Below are 16,929 nucleotides of genomic sequence, written 5' to 3'. Positions count from 1 at the left end.
ACTGCTCGCAGGAAGGCGATGCTGCTTTCACTCACAAAGACAACTTTGGGTTGCCTGGCTGATTTTTTTTTGTGTTGGTAGAGCCCCTGTGCTCACTCAGAGGGCTGAGGTCCCGTGTGCTGATCAAAATCAGTTCTTACCACTGCTTAAAGTTGGCTCTTAAAGTCTTTGCACAAATAGCTGCTGTTCTGCTGAGCAAAGCCCAGTTAGTGCCTAACCAAAAGCTAACAGCACGGTCTGCATTGCCTCACTGCACTCCCTCTGGACTAGCGGACATGCACAGCTGACAGCAAGCTCGTGTCCTGCTTAAAAGTAGAATTACAGCAATGTGGTGAAAAGATTGCTTCAGCAATCTAAGTTCCATCAGCTTCAAACACCATGGGCAATTTAACTGAGAAGATGACACTCTCTGACATAGAAATCCCTCTGGGTGTGTCATTTTCAGTCTGAAAATAGCTTTCACTCTGTTACAACCACAACTACACATATGACCATCCAGTGTCATAAACAGTCCCACCTGTACAACTTTGGATTTCTACTACCTCATAAATCCCAAGTTCTGGGTAGGAGAGATTGGCAAAGTGTTTTAGTGACTGCTTCCTTTTGTCCTTCCAACTTGTCTAGTAGTGAAGACAGGATTTGGAACACCAAGTGGTTATAAGAGGGATGCTCATAGCTCTGAAGGAGCAAAAGGGAGAAACTTGGTAGTGGCAGTGGAAGATGTGACCCTGCTTGCATATGCCCAGGGATTTGGGGAAGGAATATGCCAGGCTGAACACTGGGAGCAAAAGCACCTGACCAAAGCATTAGAGCTGAAATAATTTCAAATATTCCCTTCAGGTTTGCCAGTGGAATTGTGGCATTAACCAGAACACTTGATTTTTAAACAAAAGATGTTGTTTCTTACAACTTAAGAGACTAAGAGGAAAACTGACTGTTCTACTTCATCACGTACTGCATGAAAAGCATTGCCTGCTGGTAAGTGTATAATACTGTTCTTATAAGAAAAAAAAAGAGCAATATTTAGTGGTAAAAATAGTCTTGGTTCTTCCTTAATTTCTATTACTTGTGTTTTTAATTGTTGTATAGTTGTCAACCATATTTCATTCTTAGCTAGAAGCTAAGAATAAGTATTTTTAAAGCAACATCAACACAGTGCCAGATCACTTCAGGCTTTAACTGGGAACAAATTATCCAGGTTTTACTCTTCAGGCTTAATGTTGGATTGATGAGCTTTGACTTCTTTTTTAAGGTAATGCTGAGTGTATGAAAAGTGCTGTTGACCTTTTTGTCTGACACCTCTTGGCTCATTTGCATGAAGGATAGTACTGTGGAGGCAAAGGTGGAAGGCTTCCTTCTCCCTTGGCAAGCTTACATGGAAAAATGCACTTTAAAAAAAAAAAAAAAAAAAAAAAAAAAGCCTTTTTCCCAGTGTATATGATTCGCTTTTATAATTGAGAAGCTTTTGGAACAGGGTCTTGAAATGCAGGCCATCATGACCAAGAGAGTCTATATAACATAAATTCAGGGCAAAACATTGACCTTACTGGTAAATATTTATGCACCGAATGTGGTACATTACTACCCACTGAGGCACACCAGTGTTCTCTTAGCTTTGCCCTCAGCCCGTCTTCAACACTGCAAGACTAATGAGGCTTTTCACTTTCGTCCCTCAGAGTTCTGGTATACCCTTAAAAAGGGTCTCACACCTTTAGAATCCTTGGTGTGTCCTCGGTAAACACCTTACATACTCCTACCTACTCCAGCCCTGGGAATGTTTCCACCACCCTCTTAAAGGATCATAATGAGATTAAGTAAGAGCTTCAGCTTCCCAGCAATCTCTGACTTCTTGAGAGCTGAAATCCATGTTTAGGCTTGCTGAGTTTAGAACAGGGCTGTTGGAAGAAGTTCTGAAAAACTTATGAAATCTTGAGAAGTGCGAAAAAGATTTGTTACTCCCTTCATACCAATTAATACACTTCTCCAACTACCACTTATTCTGCTGTCACCCTCTAAACCAAATGATGCGTGAGTCCCTCCATCACAAATAAATAAATAAATAATAATAATAATAATTTTTTAAAAAAAAAAAAAAAGCCAGAAAATAAATGAAAACCTTTAGGTAGCTACAGCAAGGTTTCACTGAAAAGAGTGGAAGGCTTGGGCATAAATAGCACAGCATATTACAGGGCTCCGTTCCATTGTTAATGCAGCAAACATATATAGTGTATATTAATTCCAAGTTTCCTTTTGTTTCCCAAGCTGATCTGCAGAACCTGCAAATCAGTCAAGGGGATTTAAATGGAAAGGAAAAGCTCACCCTTCCTTTTCATCCCCACTCTCGTGTGTTCTCATGAAAAATGCTCCTTTTGTATTAACATTGTAATTACTTTACGGAAACCAATAAAAATTCTGACAAAAACTAGCCAAAGCAAACTGTTGCGGCCCCTGAAAATGTTATTACTGGATCAGACAAAGCTATGTGTTTTCATTAAAAGAACATTTTGAAAGCAGTATTTCAGAAAATGGTTATGGATAATGGTGACAAAAACACTGATTCTAGAAGCCTTTAAGGCCGGAGGACATTTTGGTTTGTATAGACGTTGGCTACAGTGTCACCTTTCTCGAGCCCATTTGCAGAGCTTTTCTGGGTCCAGAGTTGTAAGGACAATGGTAAATTACAAAATGTGCTCAGTAATTGGATCTAGCTATTAAAATTCTGTAGAGTTAGGATTTGTCAGCCCTAGCTTTGTTTGGAAAAGGAAAGAAATTGGCAAGGACTAAAGACAAGCTGCAACAAAAAAATAAATTGTGGAGTCTCTGAAGTACAGTACAGCACGTCAAGGGCTTCATACATTGCAAATAAATCTGTACGTTGCTTTCCATCCTGCCAAAACAATCACAATAGCAACCCAACCATCTAAACATATTAGCTTTACAAATCAAATGCAGAAGAAAACAACTTCTAACCAGTCACTGTGCTAGAGAGATGAATACTGTAGACTAGATCTTGTTATTAACAAGAGAGGTAATATGGACTTGGCCAGAGAAAACTTGCCATTGTTTGAAATCTGTAGAAGTGTGTGGTTAATGGCAAGACTAGGATATGATTGGGCAAACAAAATTCAAAACAAGGTCAAAGTGCCCACAGTAAAAAACTATTTTGAAAAGTAACCACTTGTACTGCTTAGATAAAAGAATATTTTTATCAGTTGTTTACTGACCTTGTCACCCAAAAAAGCGCAAGTCTTGAACCACTCAGAAGTCATTAAGAGTGAATTAGAAAACACGCCTGTTTGCTCCTGAAGAGAACTGATTACTCTCAGCACATTTTAAGTAATATCAAATGTTTAGAATGTAAGAAATGAATAAATCATTTCTTCACGTGAACTATAAAGTGAAATAAGCTACTTAGCATTCTCATTTCTTAGTAATGACCAGAAACATGAGGAGACTTACCCATTCACAGTAAAAGGAGTGACAAACAGCTCCACTAGTGCCAATGCTATCTTTCTGTATGAATCTGCTCTGTAAAACATACCCATAAATATACAGCTTTAGACTCTGACTTGTCTACAAGATGATTTTGTTGACAGGCCCATGCAGCAAACTACTGCATTCCTGCAGTTTAATGGCAAGTCTGCTGTGCAGACATACTGCCCCCCCCATAAATTGGTGCACACATACATATGCACATTTCCAAATATCTGCACATGAAAATTCCAGTCCAGGGACCCGATCATCTGAAAAGAATTTTTGGATTAATATATTGTCTGAGAATGAAAACACACTGCAGAGTCCATGTGGAAATTCATTATCTTTGTTTATTATTATAGTATGTCTCCATCAGAATATTGCCCCTACTTAAGTCTGACGTAAGTTTCAGTATTTTAATGATCACTTTGTTAAATCTCAAAGTAAAGGCATTGCAGAGGGGAGAAAACAGCCTCTACAGGTTTTAACTCACTGAAGTCAGTGCAATAAGCCCTTAACTCCTTGGGTGAGCATTCAGTAATGAAACAGATTCTGACCTCAGATATGCATTTCTAAATCTCATTGTCCGATTAGGATGTTGCCACAGGCACGATTTGGACCTGTGCACTTTTAAAACATTTCACTGAGTGGAATTTATTTTCATAGCGATTGCAAGAATTAATACTAAATGGACACAACATGAACCTTGCCATTAATAATAGCTATAGTTTTTAGCAAGCTACAGGCAATTCTAATAAAAAGCATAAATTAAAGGTATTAACAAATCATGCAAATTTTACATTTTAATTTCTACTACATAAACAGTGCATGAGGGTATTAGGAGACGGCAGTGTGTTGTAACTCTTGCAACATTAGGAGTCTCAAGGCATTTAGTGTTTTCTCAAAGACAATCATAGGAATATGAGAAAGCCTTTTACCCTCATATCCAATTTTAAAAAGAAAAAAAAAAAAACAAAAGAAGGAAATATATTTGTCATATGAAAGCTGTCATTTTTTAAGCCTATTTTGAAATGGATTGTGACCTGACTCCTGTGTTTTAAATGTAGGTACTTGCCAATGCTAAGATGCTATCATACTGGTTCAAATGCCTATATATGTATTCTAATTCTAAATAAACTTTTAGCACAAGTTACAGCGCAGGAGCAAGCTGTAAAAATCAGTTTCACATAAAAGGTATGGGCGAGAGATACTCATTAGTTTAGACACAGACTACTGAAGGAAAATTTGAAGCTGTGGAGGAAAGTACTGATTGGAAAGGTCTGCCTGCATTGCTTGAAGAAGTGGCTGTGCACAGCCCTCCTCCTCTTTCCCTCTGACCCACTCCCTGTTTCCACCAGAAGGAGACACATACTTGTAATTCAAAGGGAAATCTGATTGTGTTCCTCCAGACTGGCCATTGGCCTATGGCTGAAATATACCCTTAGTGATGGGTAGATTCTCTGGGCAAACTGGATAGCCATCCTTGGGAGCGAATGGGACAGTAGCAGGATTTAGATCAAGGAGCAGGACTTTGTTGAAGGTAGGAATAGTGCTGTAAATTTTAAGCCATTAAAACTTTAATTTATAAGAGGTAGTATCATTATGATGAAGAAAGATAAGACAAAGTGAGGGGTTTGCTCAGAAAAATTGAACGGTAACAACAGTAATGGGAGGACGGTTGGACTAGATGATCTTGTAGGTCCTTTTCAACCTTGTGACTTTATGATATTTTGATTCTATGAAGTTTGGTAACTGAAGGGGCATCAGGGAATTGCCTGAAAAAGAAGGGGAGAGAGACAGTTCAGGGCATAATCTGGTGTATTTAGCAGAAACAGAAAATGCCGAGTGAGATTAATTTAGATGACTTGTACAGTAGCTGTGTTCAGGACCCAGCTTTTCAATTTGATCTGCACATACTTGTGTTGGGAAAGGTGGAGTATTTGTCTAATAGAGATGAGAGCAAATTTAGCTAAGCTGAATTTCTCCCTGATGGGAAGTGAATTCTCCTCTGGAAGTGAATTCTTCTCTGGAACCAAAAGCACTTCTGGGAAAGCTGTTTCTTCTTCCCTCCCTCCTTCCCATCTACTCCATTCTAGGACTTGAGCACTTTCAACTGTTCCCTTGCCAGGCAAATGTCATCCACCACACAGTTGGATCCACTGCTTTACTTCTTGCATTTATCCCAAGATCAGTCTAGACTTGTCTAGTATTGCCTTGCATTCCTGGCAACTGTAAGGAAACATATGTCTTGCTGGCTGCATGTGGGCTGCTCAGATTGAAGGAGATGTGGCCAGAGTGCCCAGGCTGGGCTGCTTTCTGAAAACCACAACAGCTTCAGTTTTCTTCCTTTTAAGAATTCCATCTAAACTGTGTTGTTTTCTTTTCTCTGTGGTTAAAACATCACGTAGGGCAGTGTTTACAATCCTCTGCGTGGAAAAGTGTATTCTCAATAACATCTAGCCTTGCAGTTCTTCCTCTTTCAGAGACTCTGTATCTCAATTTTGTTCCTGCACAAAGCTCCTTTGTGTGTGCATATTCAAAAATAATTAATAGCAGATAGAACCCTAATTATTTCTTCAGGAAAGGAATAACAGGAGTTCCCATTTCCACATGGGTTTTATAACTCACTGGATGTACTTAGCCTGCAGAGTTACCTAACGGGTCAAGGTCTTTTCTTGAACTTGTTCTGAAACATAAAAGGTTGGTAAAAGGGTACTTTTTAAGTTTTTTTTTTTCCTTTTTGGACTTTGCACTGCCATCCAGTTTTCTTATGAAGCTTTACCATCCTGTCTGTGAAGAATTCTGTGAATGTTTGAAGACAGTGGTTATAATTATTTCCATTGAACTGATATGGTTCTTACTGTACTACATTTAAATTTCATGGTGATCTGAGATTTACTTGCATCTGAAGAATGATAGTCTGAAAAATGTTGGTTGGAAGACAGAGGTAAGACTGTCTAGTTATTTAAATCCTCTGAGGGTGGAAATCCCACCACCCCTCTCTTGGACCAGGACAGTGCTGTATTACCCTTCTGGTAAAACAGGTTTTCTTAATATCCAATCTGAATCCTCAGAGCTGCCATTTGTTGTCATTGTCATTGCCTTTGCTATGTTGTTTAGCAATGTGAGGGAGAGTTTGGCTCCAATGTCTTCATAAATCTATTTTAAAGAGTTGTAGGCAGTTATTAGAATTCCTATTGCCCTATTTTTCACCAGCTTAAACAAATGCTCTTTTGTAGGATGCACAATGAAATGTGGTACAAGGAGGGAGAAGCAGGGAAGCCAGATGATAGCATGATACCACAGCAGCTGTGTCCGGTGAGTAGCACTGCAGCACCTGCAAGGGTGTGTTGCATGACACTTTACTATGCAGTTCACCAGAGCATGTCTGATAGCGAGGCTGCTACAAGGTTTCCTGGCAATGTCTATTTTTCAGGATCAAATGACATATTTACTTTTTTTAGCCAGGGCTTAGATGCAGATAAGTGAATCATTACAGATAACAGGAAGTTGAAAATTCTAAAAATTGCAGACATTTATAGAATGTGAATAGTATGTGTCAACCATTTCCTGCTATTTCTACTTTAGTGTGCAGAGGTTACTCTAGGAATTTAGATCTGTGAAGCTGAAGGACCTATGTTCTAAAAATCTCTATGTGAGGAGAATAATATCCAATATAACCATTCAGGATAAATAGTTTATATTTTAGTATAACCTAGAATATCTCTTAGGCATGAAGAAATTGCAGCCCTCAATTGCACAACAGCAATAAGATTTTCTTCCTCCCAGTTATGTATAAATTCATAATCTGAAGCTCTGTGTTTCTTTATGTATGTCATAGTATGCTCTTGAAAATTGTTCCCTGTGGCACAGGGCCATATGTTATCATAAGAGTGCTAAAAGAATGTTGCATAAGACCTGTTTGGGTCAGTCTTTTTCAGTTGAATCTGTCGATTTATCATGGTGAGATAATATTTCCATTTTATTAAAGTTTACACATTTTGATTGCACCTATTTTGTTCATATACAAGCATGGTGAGCCAAGGTATAATTCAGGAAATGGACTTATAACATCTGAAGAAGGTTTTGAGAAAAGATCAAGACTTAAATAGCACAAAGCAGAGGGGAAGTTGAGACATAAGAATAGTCTCAACTAAGAACAGACATAAGAAGGTAACTTCATACACTGATGTTGACCTAATGTCAAGGCATTTATAAACAGTATAAATTATGAAAAAAATATAAGGTTTCATCCTCTATTTACAGTCTCAGCATTTTTTCAAAGAACTGGAAAGAGATTAGTAATGCTCACGTGCTTCTCTGTGTGGCAGGAAACAGTGATGCACTGTAGTTTTTTTATGAGCAAGTGAATGTGGATGTGCTAAGATAGAAAGCCATGGACAGTAAGTTATCTGCTACAGTGGTTGGTAACTATATCTATAAAACTACTTTCTCATTTTCCCCTGTGACTTCACAGTTTATGCAGTACATGTGGTTATTTCATCTGGTAGCAGCACTTTGTTTTCACCTCATGCACTAGGTAAGGTATATGTAAAACAATACAGTTTTCACACTTCCACATGCAAGCCTGTGGAAAGCTGATGAACATGGAAGTCACAAAAAAATGGATGGGTGATTTTTGGCAAATATGGTTGTGCATGTAGTGAATTGGTACACTAATCATTTTTTGGAATAAGCTATGAATGTTTTAGATCAGTGATACCATTTATTAGTAACTACTATGGACGTATTTACATGTTACTTACATGTAATTGAATTAAAATTCACATTTTTCCAACATGTTCCATTGATAAATTTGCAGAGAAAGAAATAGCCTTTTTGATAATCCAGCATGGAACTGTCTTTACTCCTTGTGTCTCACAACACTCAGTGTGAACAAGTGCAATGAGTTAAGCAGAGCTCACAAGTATCAGAAGTTTTTGTTGAAAAACATTGAAAAATCTTTTCCTCTATGCTTGAATAAACTTACATTAACCAAGAGCATGGTCTTAAATATCATTCAGTAATTTTACTTCACATGCCTCAATTGTTTGTGACTACTAACTATCCATGTGCCACTTTGTTTGAAGAGCAAACAGTGAAGTAGTCTGCAATCTGCAGTTTAAATTCACAGGAAGGGTGTTAAAATTCTTTAGGGACTGTCCTGTTCAACCTTTAGTTGATAACAGTAATCCCTCTTTGAAGAGATTTACTGCTTAGCAAGCATTTTTCAGTACATTAATGATTTATGAAGTCACTGAATGCACAAGATCTCTAGCCACTCATAGTGGAGAGCTGGACATTATCTCAGCATAAAAGTAAGAATGCCTTTTGTAAAGAAATGTACAAATCTTTGTCAAGTAAGTTTAAATTGTTTGCAGTGGACTCCCACAATAACCCTTGTCTGCTGACAGGACTGTTCCAGAATCTCTTGAATTATTTAGCTGGTGCAACCACTATACTACAGATTTTCCTCTCCCTGTCACATTCTTTCTTTTTTTTCCAGAGTGATGGTTTGCAAAGAACTGTGAACTCATCAGTGATAAACCACAATCCCTGAACTATACAGACACATATGAGCACTACACATACATGTTTACAGTGTGTGTTCACTAAAGATACAGATAGTGTAGATCTACACTATGAGGACTATTAGTCCTCCATAATTTGGTCAATAGAAGTTGCTCCCATATCATGTTCAGTGCTGGAGGGATACAGAGAGAGAGGTGCCTCAAGAACAGATCACAGAACAGAATTTCACCCTAGATAACAAGGCTACATAATGCCCAGTCTGCTTTTGTGTCTGCCAGCTGCTGTCAGACAGACTGCATTGTTGAGCAGATGTTGGAAGAGATTAGACAATGCAGGGAATAAATAATAAAGTGGGGCATGAAATAGTTTGGTTGGTGTTTGTTTTATTGTTTTATTGTTTTTGTTTGTTTGTTTGTTTTAGTAATTTCCACTTTCTGCCCTAATGATGAAGATGTTGGCTAGTGAATGAGACATCTCACAACATCCATCTCCTTTAAGGACATAAGGCCGGTTTGCATACACAGATTGAAGGGAAGAATACTGCTAGAAAATCAGACTGTGATGGCATTCAATCTGGTCATTAATAGTGCAATAAATATCAAAATTTAAAATATTTAAATATTGGAGTAAAATACCCAATTTTAGCAATGCTGCTAACATGCAGTCAGTTATTCTACAGTTAGTACTACTGTTGAAAGGCCAAATTTATTCCCATTCCAAAGCCAAAGTGGTTATATCATTTTCAAAGTTCTAAATATGTAATACATATTTTAGAACTATTCATACTCAGATAAACTAGTTAAACAAAATATTCACTGTTGCTACTTGGTCGATTCTCTAGCTGGAAAGAAGGAAGGAAGGGATTCTTTGCCTTCTTACCCTTCTATTTGGTCAAAAGCTATAAGCTCTGTTTATTTTCTCAGTCACTCTGTTTTATTTCCACTGTACAAGCAGGACAATTTAGCCTGTTTCTCTACTCTCCCACAACCTTGCAGGACTGCTCTAGTTTCAGCTGGAGTGCTGCTCTGCAGAAGGTGCTGGAAGGTAAAGGTCTTGTCCTTATAGGCCTTCTTGGTATGTGGAAACCATTGTAGTTTGCAAATCAAAACAGCCTTAGTTGTTGTGAAAATATGGACCTAACAACGCTTTGTAGGTGCAAATGGTTGTGGGTTTGGTGGGATGTAGCAAGATTCTATTATTAGCTTTTAAATTGCTCAAGCAGTTCAAAAGCTGTATGGGATTCCTTAATTGTTCCTGAAAGAATATGTAGAGTCTCTTGGGTTGAGTCATTCATCCACTGTGTTCTCATCTGAGTTTTCCCATTACTCTCATCCATTGATGTTCTTTGTCCTAGGATTCTTCATTCAGTTCATGATGCCATTGCAGAAGCCCCTGGGGAACTCTTTACCACATCTTAAGAAAATGTAGCATTGGCTCCCAGCATGCAAACTTCTGTTTCTAGGTGCATTTGTTTGCTGTAACAAGCATGGTCTGCTTTGAACACACTACAAATTGAATGAAGACTTTTTATGTGTTAGTTCCTCCCACTGGGCTCTGCATCAGAGCTAATGAACATCTGTCTGACACTGCACTACTTGTCCAGCCCAAGAGGCTGTTGTTGCATACAAGTACTTCCAATCATCATCCCAAAATGTATTTCTCTTCCTCTTTACTCATGTCCCATTTTGTTAGCCACAAGACTACCTTTTATTCAAACTCTGTGAATGTGGTTTAGGACAAAGCTAGTGCTGCCCTTTCAGTATTGAAAATATGAGCTTTTTATTTTTTAAATCTATTTAGGATTAAATGTACTTGGTATTCTGCCTTTAATTTGAACAGGTTCTACTCAACCCAGTAAGAGCAGCTTTCTACTTACACCCCATAAGGACTTGAATATGAATTATCCTAGAGCTGCAGTAAGTTTCTTCTTCTTATATTATCTTTACTTACATGATTTGGCCATCCTCAAACTAGCTTGTTTCCCATATTTGACTAAAATTAATTCTGCTCTCCAAGTGTATTGGGAAGACTGTACTAGAGTTCAAGAAGATTTGGAGTCCTTTAGTGCTTTGAGTCTGGGTGAACCATATCAAGCAGCTTATTCTCCTTTCATTGTGAGCCTCTTTCATTGGTCTCTTAAATTATATCATATAAACTATTCCCAAATTTTCTTCCCACTATTCCTGTTTTAATTACGTACAACCTTGCTGCCACCACTGTGAATGCTTTCCGCAGTTTGTACATGTTCAATAACAGACAGCGTCCTTATTTAATTGCTCAGTACCCCTTGTGTTTAACCTATAGCATTTGTTTGACTCCCCTTCCTTTCAAGTTGGCATAAGTTAGTTGCTGACTCCTTGTCTCACTAGTTACAACCCAGGAGAAAAGTGCTGAGAACAGCTGCTGAAATTCAGCCCAGAGAAATGCCTTTAAACTGGCTCAGTGGACAACTCAAGTGCCTCCCCACCTTGCCTGCAGGACCAGGCACTGAGCTGGCTCTGGCAGCTGCCTCAGGGTAAACAAGGGGTGAAAAGGAACCTGCAGCCCTGAAGTAGAAATGAAAGGAGACAGTGAGTCCGTTGAGGTATACAACACTACTCATTTTCTCCCATGAGGCTTTACTATAAGCAAGAAGATTTGCTAGGACTGCTATCAGCACTTTAAAAATCAGCTTCATCTTTGGAGTTAGCTGACTTTACTGCTTGCTTCAGGCTCTCACTTAATCTAAACATGTACAGAGCTCTTATCTCTCTTTTTGCAAACCACAAAATACTGTACAGTGTCAGTTTAGCATCTTCAGCCCAAAGCATGCTGGTGTATGGCAGCAATATGCATTTGCTAATTATTACTTACACCTGGTAACAATGACTTCAGACACCCCAGTAAGACAAAAAGTACAATACTGACAAAAACATGCTTTAAAGAAAGCATTTTCCTTCCGCAAATAAGAGTCCATCTATGAGTGAGGGCTGTTGTGACATTTTGAGTCCGTGTTTGTGTGTGTTTTAAATGCCCTCAATTGTGCATAACATTCTGTACGAGATGATTCACTTTTTCCAACCACTTCAGTGTTGCACATATGGAATCTGTTGTATACTGTCAGCCAGTACTGTACAATGTTTCTTCCCCTTGTGTATATAAGCCATGCTGAGGCTTTCAGTCACTCCTATAATGTGCATATTTCTGCACTGTTCTTCACAGGAGGCAGAAGGGAAAGATGTAGGATTTGGATATTTTATTCTGTAATCCCAAAATGTTATCTAAGAATATATTAAATTTTATTATAATAGCCACTGCAAGAACACAGAAGATTACCTGTAGCTACGTTAACTTGCACAGTATAGAGTGCTTAGCTTGTGATCCTAAAATCTCTTCGTTTCTGAGATTTTAAGTTTTTTTCAATCTTAGAAAGATTATATTGGTGCTTTTTATCCCCTGAAACTTTTGACTGTCACATTTGCAGAAGATAAAAGCTTTTCCTGTGATGCAAGGCCTTCTCATCTGACTTACCCTTTCAGTGTTTGGCAACTGGGATTAAAGCTTTAGCTTGCAGAAAAACAAAAGTTCTAAAGTAAGCAACTGTCAATAAGTGTTGTCTGTTGTTCCAGAATATTCAGTCACTTCCAGATTGCTGTGGCTGATTGGCAGTACTCAGCGACTGTTCAAGAGGTTGGAACTGGCATCAGAACTTGTGGACATGTCACAGGGGAGGAGCAGGGGCCTTGGGGATATGCAACTTTTCGTTTGATCTGCCATCTAACCCAGAACTACAACAAGCTCTCATCTTTATTCAAAATGTTGGTTGTTATTCTTTGGACTGTTTCTTTTTTTCTATGCTGTACGTAATAGAAGAATCCACTTCCAGATGATTTTCCAGTTTTTCTGTGGCTGTCCATTGCAGTCTCCTTCTCTTTCCTTTTGTTTGGCACAAACTGTGCTGTAAGTCAACACACAGAATAATAAACTAAAGCTCAAAATATTGAATCACTTGTGTTGTGAAACCATAGATTCTAAATGTGGGCACTAAGTGAACTCATTGAAGTGCTGGTGCTGGAGAGCCGTTCCCTCACACTCCTTCATGTGCACCTAAAACCAGCCTGACAGGTGAGAAACAGGCTTTCTGGTGTGGGTTATTTTATGCCTGCTTTGATAGTGCCTGCAGCTCTGCCAGGTGCAAGGTGTGGCCGCATGGGAGCTGAGCTGCCTAGTCCTGAGTTGTTTATCTTTGCTGGGAAACCTGCCTTTACTAACTGGTGGTAGGGAACTCTGCGCTTAAACATCATGCTCAAAGAAGACCACCTATGGTGAAGGAAGCCCCATCTGCCCCTTTATCATTCTATGCTGAATAATTAAATCCATAATGAAGAAAGAAGAGCTTGTGCCATTGGAATGCTGTGTTTTTATTTTCTCCTAATGGCTAACTGTAAAGATCATAGACTCCTTTAGAATCTGGAACCCTCTCCACCCTTCCGAAGACAGAGTTGTTGCTTTGTTAACTTACTGTATTACTGTTTTCTACATATCCAGAATGGTAGTGTTAGAGTTGTAGTGCTTGCTTGTGACAAAAACAATCTCACAGAGACATTCTGCCTTGAGGACCTTACTTCAGACCTACAACCAGTAGTACCGCCAGCTAAAAAGCAACCATTCAGTACTGAGCCCTGTACTAAAATGCTGCCATAGTTTTACTGTTGAATGGAATATTTGCATGTGCCAGTAGATATTGGAATACAAACTTCTGTTTCATAAACAAATGTAGTTTCGATGCAAACAGGTTCCCAGTTTTAGAAAATGTTTTGTTGTGCTAATGGGGTTGAGGACAGCAAACATTTTAATTGGTCTTTTTTGTGATCTCTGGGTTATTTGTGTCCTGCCTCTCCTCATTCTCTCCTCTGCCATCGAAAGATAACTTTTCTTTCTCTTTTCGCAAGTGAACACTTATTCACATATTGCTTGTAGTCTTGCTTTTCATGAATGTGAGGAAGCCATCTGTGCGGGTTCATCCAGTAGATGAAAATAAATAAAACACTTCTTGTAAGTGGTATGTAATTTTATATGCAATACAAAGAATTACTGGAGTTTGTTTCTTTGATATCTTGAAGAATGCATTACTGCCTTTCAGACCTTGAACCTGTGGTGGTATATTAATATGAGCTCTTCTGGGGAATTTTGCTAATGGCTTTACCTAAAATGACTGCTTTACATAATGTACAGGAGGGAAAACACTGACTTGTGAAAATTCAAATAATTTTGTGGGAACAAAATATACACTTGGCTTTTTTTTTCCAAGGAAGAATTCCTAGTGCTTGAGCAAGAGAGCTGTCATTACATGTACCTCTGACCAGTGAATGTGGCTACCCTCAGGTCTTGGTTTGCAGTTCTGCTGACAGTGTTCCCTCCCAACTTGCAGATCTTCCTCTGTCCTACTGAATTTGTTTCATTTCTTATCTATTAAACATCCTCCAGGACACAACTGAGCCTGTGTACTGCATAGGCAACTCCCCTCCTTCAGATTCCTGTACTGCCACCCCTAGCATATGCTTGATGTTTTGCCAGCCATTTGCTTGTCAAATAAGGATGGAATGAGGGCAGAGTACCTGTCCTGAACAGATCGGCCAAATTCATGTTTTACCTTACCCCTAAGCATTCAGCCTCTGAGACCATTTGGCATTCTAGAATAGTCTATCACAGACATCTGTTTCCTCTCATGTCATCCATTAAAAAAAAAGACATAGCACCTCTGTTGTATCTGCATGGATGCAAAGAGAACAAGCTGGTATGCAATCACCTGGCATCATCTTAAGGAATGAAATACGATGCCTTCAGAGTTTAATTCTGTACTTTTGGACTCTGTCACACGATCAGACCCTGATGGTGCCAACATTTTCTTACAGTGCGAGTTTCCAAGTTCAAAAAGGTAACAGTTATTGCAGTTTTTCCTCTTAATTGAAGTCACATGGTAGAGTATGCTTGATAATTTAGGACTGCTTGATTCTGCTTTCCAAGAAAGATGCAATTGGTTGGAATAGTTTTAGACTCACTGCCTGGAGGACCTGCCAAAGAGCTGCTTTATAGATTTCAGCATTTCCATTTTGCAGTTTTCCATAAGACACTGAATTTTTTCCTCTATCCTGGATAAATACAAAGTCACACACTTGAAATGAATGAAAACTAAAGAGTATTAACAGCTGACTTCAGCAGGAATGTCTGCTTTCAGTTTGTTGCTTCCTGGGTTGCAGGATTGCCAAAAAATCTTGTCATCTTAAACTCAGAGTGGCATCTTTAGATGCACAGAACCTGATATTTATGCTGAAATGAGAAGGAATGTACCAAAGTGGTGATGCCTCAACTTTACATGCAGTGAGCTCCAAGTGTACTAATTAACAAGATGTGAGCATAGCTCAAGATGTGGTCCCATTTAACATAGCAGATAGTATTACAGGTTTCTGAGCAGCAGAGTTGCTAGATGTGGCACAAAAATCATATAGAGGCATTACTCTTCCTTCTCCTTTTTACATGTGTGGTTCTAGCTATTCATTTCAGTTTTCTGTAATGACACCCATGTCTTGTTATGTAGTCTGCAGAAGCAATTAGAGGCTTCATAATCTCTAGAACCTCAGCATTTACTTAAAAATGAGGCAGAAGTTTTGTCACTGTTTTATTTCTGATATTGTAAAGCTGGAGATAATTTGCATGTGGTTTCTTCAGTCCAATATGAGAACAGCAAGCTGTTGACTAGAAGGCACTATGGCAACACAACTTCTTTTTTCTCTTCCTGAAACTGCTTCACATATTTTATCTTTGGCTGAAACTGATTTTCAGCACTGAAGTCTTACTCTGGTGGAGAATCATGACATGGCAGAAATTTAATGTCCTCTAGTTCCAGGACTTGTGTTTGTAAATAAAGCCTTGCTGGTTTAAGCTGTGATCATTTTAGTATCAGTGTCTTTTCACTCAGGAAGAAAGAACTGGAGAAGATGAAGTAAGAAAGGCTGGTGTCAGAGTTCTGGATCTGCACGTTATTTTGCTGGGCAGATGGCTGCACATAGTTCTATCAGACTTCAACTCTCTTTCTGATTTTCTAAGAATTAGAGGTGGTTGGAATTCCTGTTACCTGACTGTTATAAAGAAGAAAGGAGCATCCTTTTTTTGAGCATCCTGTTTTTGAGTGGCTATGCGACCCACACCCACTCATGAAGCTGTGATGCCAAGAAGTATTCAGATGATTACAGTTAATGTTATCAATGAAATAGATGAGTGAAATTGCAGACATTTAGCCTTGTGTCTTGCTGTGCACTACACAGAGCTGTGAATGAATATATACAACACATATATGTCTGCAACTACCTGCTTCACCAGCTATTTTGTCCTATTTTTTGGAAATTGTTCAGTGTCCTACTAGGTGGTAGCAGTAGGCAAAATACTGAAATGAGTAATGGCTGCTGAGTAATAAACTGCAGAAAACAAATAATGCAGTAATAACTTTTGAATTATGTCAAAAGCAGACATCTAAATTAACTCATCATTTAGACTGTGTCACAAAGATGCCTTATTTTGTTGTCAGTCTCCTTAACCCAGACAGCTTCTGAAGTACTGTCAGCATTCTGCCATCTGTATTTATGATAATGTCCGGGTCTTTCAGGTCAAGTTTTCTCCAGTCAACACTGGACTCCCAATGTGCACCATAGTGGTAACGTTTGCTTATGAGGCTGTATGTGCACCTTTTGAATGATACTGCTGAAGGAGGGAATAGCATCATTACCAAGACTCCTACTGACCAGTTTCTGGGTAATAACTTCATGGCAGAAATTGCCTATAGTTACATGAGAGCAAAGAGAATTTCCTTGCTACTTGCCAAAGTTCCTTTAGAATACTTCCCTTATAAACTTATTACAGGTATTTGTTCAAAAACAAAGCTTAATT

The sequence above is a fragment of the Excalfactoria chinensis genome, chromosome 14, assembly GCF_039878825.1.
Source record: "Excalfactoria chinensis isolate bCotChi1 chromosome 14, bCotChi1.hap2, whole genome shotgun sequence".
NCBI classification, from domain to species: domain Eukaryota; kingdom Metazoa; phylum Chordata; class Aves; order Galliformes; family Phasianidae; genus Excalfactoria; species Excalfactoria chinensis.
This window is presented reverse-complemented; position numbering follows the sequence as displayed.